Source organism: Panthera tigris, chromosome E3 (genome assembly GCF_018350195.1).
Source record: "Panthera tigris isolate Pti1 chromosome E3, P.tigris_Pti1_mat1.1, whole genome shotgun sequence".
In the NCBI taxonomy this organism is placed as follows: domain Eukaryota; kingdom Metazoa; phylum Chordata; class Mammalia; order Carnivora; family Felidae; genus Panthera; species Panthera tigris.
In genome coordinates, this window is record NC_056675.1 from 25,630,276 (window position 1) to 25,638,258 (window position 7,983).

The window sequence follows — 7,983 nt, forward strand, 5'->3', positions numbered from 1 at the left end:
ATCTCATGGCCAGAACTCCATCCCACTGGCCAGAATTCCATCCCATTCCTATATCTAACACCATGAGGAACTGAATTTATTAATCCAATCATCCCCTGGGATTGGAGACCCATCATCCCCTAAATTGCATTTTTGAATAAATCAAAAGAGTAATTAATAGCTGTTGGCACAGCTGGTAACTATGTCACTTAATTAGCAAACACAGGAGTCATTTTCAGCACTCCACCCTTGCCCACCCCCCACTATAAAGGCTAAACAAGCAAGATACTCACTTTCCAGTGAAAGTGGAAAGCGGTAGCCCTTACAGCTAGGGGCCATGTGATCTACTTCAGACATTTGTATATAAGGGGAAGTCTAAGGGGCTTCTTCTAGGTCCTCCTTGATAAAAGTATAATGATATGAAAAGATACCTCTCTCCCTTTCTCTCCCTCCCTCTCTCCATGGTTACCTCTCTGATTCGTGTCTTTAGACTTGATGATGTGAAGATGTGATTCTCAGAGCTTTGGCAGCCATCTTGCAACCACGGGGCAATAAGCCTAAGTATGAAAAAGTAATAAGTTGATAAGGATGGAGGAGAATAGTGAAAAGAACCTGGCTCCTTAACTACATCCGTGAGCCACTGAAATAGTTCTGTGATTGCTACTCTCTGAATTTTTTTAGTTATATCAGTTTATTATTTTTCTTACTTAGCCATTATTATTTAAATATTATATTGCATGCAGCTAAAAACCATTCTAACTGATAGAGCAACCAACAGTATCAGCCATTTCTAGGAAGTATTCCTGGACCCTACAGATTATATTAGCTATCCCCTTCCCCTGACACCCAAACCTTACTGCTATCCTGGTTATTTTTGCAACTAGGCTTTCATTGTTCAACTGAACAGAAAATCCTTGAAGTACCTAAGGTGTGCAAACAAAAGCTGAGCCACAGCCATGGAGATTGTGATATAGGATTCCTGTAAAGGGCAGTGGGCTGGGCTCTAAGTGACCCCCAAAGTCTCTTACAACTTTGAAATCTATGACCCCATTTCCTTTAATATAAACGCCCCTTTTCTGTATATAAAAGTCTTTCTATTTACATTATGTCATAACAAATTGCCAGTTTGTGTTTCAAAATGGGAAAACTACAACATTGCAACTTGTATAAATGTTCCTATTGTTTTTGTAATGTGGGGAATTTCCAAGTTAAATTTGCACTTTGCAGATGATTTGGGGGTTATTTGTTATTCTACACAGGCCTGTCCCCATTCTCCTTAAGCAGTATGGAGAATATATATATAAAAAAAAATGACTGTGTATAAACATTCCTTTCATTTTGAAATGATGTTAATAAAGTAGTTCCTGTGGTTATGGCTAATAGGTCACTTGTTTCCTAAATTTTCTGTGCACAGTAAAAGCACATGGAAAAATTCTAATCAATATGCTCTTCATGGAGGCTGAAAACCCAAAACCTCTTCACGTTGTAGTATTTGTAGAGTTCATTATACTCTACAATTAAGAGGAATTGTCTTTGCAGAAGAATAGAAAATGGAAGATTAAAAAATTGACCAAATATCTATCTGCAAACAGAAACCTTTTATAAGTAGCAATGACACTTTAAATTTATAATACACCTTTCATTCAGAAAATGTTCCCAATATTTTATTTCTCTTCAGTGAATGAGTTCTTGCTGGTTGACCAGAGAGAAGAGAATGAAATCAGTTCTTCTCCAATTTTGTGCAGGTAGTTTATAGGTATACATATAGGTATTCTCTAATGAAATTTTTTTGATTAAAAGTACTTTTAAAATTACATACATAACACACACTCATTGTAAGATTTTTCAAGAATTTAGAGGCATAAAAACTAAAAACTGAAAGTTCCTTTTCATCCCCTTTACCTCTCTATTTTACTCACATCCCTTGAGATAATCTCTATATCCTTTAGTGTGTATCCAACCAGACTTTTTTTCTGTACATTTTCATAAAAACACATACACTTACATGAATATATAAAGAAATCATATTTCACCTATTCTAGGATGCAGGGTTGTTGTTTTTTTTTTTTTTCTAAATTAAAAATCTCTGAAATAAGGACACAACTTACAATTAAAGGTATTGTATAGTGGTCAATTTCTTTCCTTCTTAGTGGCACACTAAAATAATGGTGCATCTTGAAATAAGTGACATTTTATTTATTTAAAAAATTTTTTAATGTTTATTCATTTTTGAGAGAGAGAGAGAGAGAGACTGAGTGCAAGTGGGGGATGGGCAGAGAGGGAGACACAGAATCTGAAGTAGGCTCCAGGATCTGAGCTATCCTCACAGAGCCTGACACGGGACTCGAATTCATGAGCCATGAGATCATGACCTGGGCCAAAGTCAGATGCTTAACCAATTCAGCCACCCAGGCGCCGCAAAATAAGTGACATTTTGGAGTAACAAAATACAGTAGGTATAGCACTTACACAATTCTATAGATGTATGGTTGTGTGAATTGCTATGGACAGCCTTCAGTATACACCGGTCTGTATAGAACACTGCGTGATCTATCATTGGATAAATGTACTGCCTGTATTTAGCCATATCCCTTATAGACGGATTTGCATATTATTTCTATATCTTCCTGATGGGAAACAGTGCTTCAATGACCATCCTTGTCCCTAGTCTTTGTGCCCTAGTATAAACATTTGTGAAAGAGAGATTCCTATCTCATAAGTTCTCATAGTTACACTGCGTAGTAGGAAAAACTTATTTGTTCAGAACTCAACTAGACTCATATTCAAATCTTGGCTCCAGGGCTGCCATGTTGAACAACTCAAGGGTGTTCAAACGATCATCTTGAACAGGGGTCAGTAAACTTTTTTCTGTAAAGAGCCAAAGAGCCAATATTTTAGACTTTGTGGGCTATACTGTGTTGCAGCTACTCAACCTTGCCCATGTAGCATGAAAGCAGCTGTAGATAATATGTAATAAATGAACATGTCATTCTGTGTTCTAATAAAGGTTTATTTACAAAAACAGATATCAGGCTAGATTTGTCCCAAGGGCTGCAGTTTGCCGATCCCTGGTCTAAGTGAATAGTCCTTTCTGGAGCTGTGCAGTACCCAACTGTGTGGCCCCTCATAGCAGCCCCGCCTGATTCCTTCCCCTCAAGGGATCTGACTCAGGATAAATGTTATATAACCTTTCCAAGCTTGAGTTTTTAACCTTTAACTGTGAAATATAATCATTAAATATTTAAAAAGTATGTGTTCTTGGGGTGTCTGGGTGGCTCAGTCAGTTGACCATCTAAATTTGGCTCAGGTCATGATCTCATGGTTCATGAGTTCAAGCCCGTCACCAGGCTAGCTGCTGTCAGTGCAGAGCCCACTTCAAATCCTCTGCTCCCTCTTTCTCTCTCTCCCTGTGCCCCTCCTCCACTTGCTCTCTGTCAAACAAAATATTTTTTTAAACGTATATGTTCTTGGAGTGTCTGGATAACTCAGGTGGTTGAGCATCTGACTTGATTTCAGCTCAGGTCATGATCTCATAGTCATGAGATCAAGCCCCAGGTCAGGCTCCATGCTGGGCATGGAGACTGCTTAAGATTCTCTCTCTCCTCTTCCCTTTGCCCCCCCCCCCCGTCTTACACATATATGCATGTGCACTCTTTCTCTCTCTCAAAAATTTTTTTAACAAAGTACGGTTCTTGGGGGAGGAGCCAAGATGGCAGAACAGCATGGAAGCTTTTTGTGTGTCTCACATCCATGAAATACAGCCAGACCAACACTAAATGATCCTCCAAACCTAGAAAACCGACTGGAAGATTAACACAACAATCTGCACAACTTGAACCACAGAATTTAGCAGGTACATGACATGAAGAGCTGAACTTGGGGAGCAAGAAGCCCCAAAAGGTGGGGAACCACTTTTGTGGGCAGAGAGAGGGTGGAGACTGGGGAGGGGGCAGAATACGGGAAAAGCACCCCTCCCCAAAAGCAGCTGGAGAGAAAGTGGAAAATTGGAAACAGGGTCAGGGACTAAACTAAAAAGGGAGAAAGGAGAGGGATTAAATTCCATTAACACCATGTAAATAAGGGGAGCGCAAAGGCTGCAACTCCGCAGCTCGATACCTGGCAGTGCTCTGGTGGGAAGGGCGAATCCACAGGAATAGAGTGGGGTCCGGGAGGTTCTCAGGCCACACGGGGAAAAGCGGTTCCACTGCTGGAAGAACATGTGGCAGAGACTGTTGAAGCCACCTGACCCCAGCAGACCCCAGGAAACAGCCACATTTGCTGGTGCTGGAACAAAGTCCTTAAGGGTGAAGCCTGGTACCAGATGTGTGTTGTGATTTTCCATAGTCCCTGAAACGCTGCTGCTACACTATCTCACGAACTTTCTCTGGGGTGGGCTGGCAACTGGCCGCAGTCTCGGGACACCGGCAACAGCAGGGTCCAGCGGGCGTTCCTGGGTGCAGCCGACATTCGGCCATTGCTCGGTGAGACCCTCCCTCAGCGGGGCGGAGCAGGTCAAAGCCGCAGTCCTTCGGAAGTAAGGGGCTGGGGAAAACAGCCGCATGTGAGACAAAACTTGGGAGAGAGGTACTGCCTGGGGCCTAGTCACGGAGAGTGGAAAAGCGGGGAGTGGACGAGAGCTGAAGACTAAGGACCGGTAGGCGATTGATGATCCGGGAGAACAGATTGGGTGGCTGGGTGGCGCCATTTTCACCACTCCTGCGCATGCGCATATACACCTATGAGCACCGCAACAATCCACCCCAGTAGGTTAGCAGCGCCATCTAGGGGAGAGCGAAGCTGTTACACTGAGCCCTGCCCAACTGTGCCAACTTCGCTCTTCAAGAACACAAACCTCACCACTGGCTTAATTCATGGACTATAAAGAGCTACATGGACTGACCTCTAGGGGAAAACGAAGCAATTTCAGTTCTACTTCAATCTGTTAGCAGGTTCATCTATTCAATTTTTTTTCTACTTTTCCTTTCTCTCTTTTACAATTCTTTTCTTTTTCTTGAATACAGAAACAGAAAAAACTCATTTTTATTTTCAATTTTTATTAAAAATATGTCTTTAATGTTTATTACTATATTTTTTTACTTTTGTGTAAATTTTTTCAACTTCTACTTTACTTCCATCATTTTATTTTAGTCTACTTCAGTGTACTCACCTTTTCAAATTTTCGATTTCCTTTTTTTCTTTCTTTTTCTTTTTTTCTTTTTCATTTCTTTTTTCTTGAATGCAGAAAAAGAAAAACTTCATTTGACTTTCAATTTCTTTTAAAAATATTTTTATTTAATTTCTATTAGTATATTTTTTGCTTTTATGTAAGTTTTTTCAAATTCTTTCTTACTCCCATCATTTTATTTCAGTCTACTACAGTGTATTCACTTTTTCAAATTTTCAAACGATTTCTTTTTTTTTGTCTTTTCTTTTTTTATCTTTTTTCTGTTTCATTTTTCTTTTTTATTAAATACAGAAAATGAAAAAATTCATATTTCTTTTTAATTTTTATTAAAAATATTTTTCTATAATATTTCTGCTATATTCTCTACTTTTGTGTATTTTAGTCTACTTTAGTGTATTCATTTTTTCGAATTCTCAAACGATTTCCTTTTTTTTCTCTCCCCCCACTTTTTTTGTGTTTGTTTCTCTAATCTGTCAAACCACTTTCTATACTCAGACCAAAACACACCTAGGATCTAGCATCATCTATTCAATTTGTGTGTGTGTGTTTTTAATTTTTAATTTTAATATTTTTTAATTTTAATTTTTTTAATTTTAATTTTTCTACCTCATTAATTCCTTTTCTCCCTTCAAACTGACAAAACGAAGGAATTCACCCCAAAAGAAAGAGCACGAAGAAACGACAGCCAGGGATTTAACCAACACAGACACAAGCAAGGTGTCTGAACCAGAATTTAGAATCACGATAATAACAATACAAGCTGGAGTCGAAAATAGATTAGAATCCCTTTCTACAGAGATAAAACAAGTAAAAAATAGAATGAAATTAAAACTGCTGTAACTGAGCTGCAATTACGGATGGAGGCAGCGGTGGCAAGGATGGATGAGGCAGAACAGAGAATCAGCAATACAGAGGACAAACTTACAGAGAATAATGAAGCAGAAAAAAAGAGGGAGATTAAGGCAAAAGAGCATGATTTAAAAATTAGAGAAATTGGTGACTCATTAAAAAGGAACAACATCAGAATCATAGGGGTCCCAGAGGAGAAAGAGAGAAAAATACGGGTAGAAGAGTTATGTGAGCAAATCATAGCAAAAAACTTTCCTAACCTGGGGAAAGACACAGATATCAAAACCCAGGAAGCACAGAGGACTCCCATAAGATTCAACAAAAACCGACCATCAACAAGGCACATGATAGTCAAATTCACAAAATACTCAGGCAAGGAGAGAATCATGAAAGCAGCAAGGGAAAAAAAGTCCCTAACCTACAAGGGAAGACAGACCAGGTTTGCAGCAGACCTATCCACAGAAACTTGGCAGGCCAGAAAGGAGTGGTGGGATATATTCAGTGTGCTGAATCAGAAAAATATGCAGCCAAGAATTCTTTATCCAGCAGGGCTGTCATTCAAAATAGAAGGAGAGATAAAAAGTCTCCTAGACAAACAAAAACTAGAGGAGTTTGTGACCACTAAACCAGCCCTGCAAGAAATTTTAAGGGGGACTCTCTGAGGGGAGAAAAGATGAAAAAAAAAATGTATATATATATACACCAAAAGCAACAAAGATTAGAAAGGACCAGAGAACACCACCAGAAACTCCAACTCTACAAGCATCATAATGGCAATAAATTCATATCTTTCAGTACTCACTCTAAATGTCAATGGACTCAATGCTCCAATCAAAAGACATAGGGCAACAGAATAGATAAGAAAACAAGACCCATCTATATGCTATTTACAAGAGACCCACTTTAGACCTAAAGACACCTACAGATTGAAAATAAGGGGATGGAGAACTATCTATCATGCTAATGGTCAACAAAAGAAAGCCGGAGTAGCCACACGTATATCCGACAATCTAGACTTTAAAATAAAGATTGTATAAAGAGATGCAGAAGGGCATTATATCATATCAAGGGGTTTATAGACCAAGAAGACCTAACAATTGTAAAAATTTATGTGCCAAATGGGGAGGCACCCAAATATATAAATCAATTAATCACAAACATAAAGAAACTCATCGATAGTAATACCATAACAGTAGGAGACTTCAACACCCCACTCACAGCAATGGACAGATCATCTAACCAAAAAATCAACAAGGAAACAGTGGCTTTGAATGACACTTGGACCAGATGGACTTAACAGATATATTCAGAACATTTCATCCTAAAGCAGCAGAATATACATTCTTCTCCAGTGCACGTGGAACGGTCTCCAGAATAGACCATCTACTGGGACACTAATCAGCCCTAAGTAAGTACAAAAAGATCAAGATCATACCGTGCATATTTTCAGACCACAATGCTATGAAACTCGAAATCAACCACAAGAAAAAAATGTGGAAAGCTACCAAATACTTGGAGACTAAAGAACATCCTACTAAAGAATAAATGGGCTAACCAAGCAGTTAAAGAAGAAATTAAAAAGTATATGGAAGCCAATGAAAATGATAGCACCACAACCCAAAACATCTGGGACGCAGCAAAGGAGGTCATAAGAGGAAAGTATATAGCAATCCAGGCCTTCCTAAAGAAGGAAGAGGATCTCAGATACACAACCTAACCTTACGCCTTAAGGAGCTGGAAAAAGAACAGCAAATAAAACCCAAAACCAGCAGAAGACAGGAAATAATAAAGATTAGAGCAGAAATTAATGCTATCGAAACCAAAAAAACAGTAACAGATCAGTGAAACCAGAAGCTGGTTCTTTGAAAGAATTAACAAAATTGATAAACCACTAGCCAGTTTGATCAAGAAGAAAAAGGAAAGGACCCAAATAAGTAAAATCAAGAATGAAAGAGGAGAAATCGCAACCA

At 38.8% G+C, this 7,983-nt stretch overlaps 1 long non-coding RNA gene across 2 annotated transcripts in view; it reads right to left on the reverse strand.

Annotated features, from left to right (window-relative positions):
• Window positions 1–4,904, reverse strand: part of LOC122234566 — a 76,805-nt gene extending 71,901 nt beyond the window's left edge. The window contains exons 1-2 of one of the 2 annotated variants that reach the window (XR_006212374.1): window positions 4,880–4,904; window positions 449–536 (exon numbers count right to left, since the gene is read on the reverse strand). This is a non-coding gene — a long non-coding RNA (uncharacterized LOC122234566). Of the gene's footprint in view, window positions 1–448; window positions 537–4,095; window positions 4,131–4,879 lie in introns of those variants that run through there. The other variant, XR_006212373.1, reaches the window with a different exon arrangement.
• Between the last annotated feature and the right edge of the window lie 3,079 nt (window positions 4,905–7,983).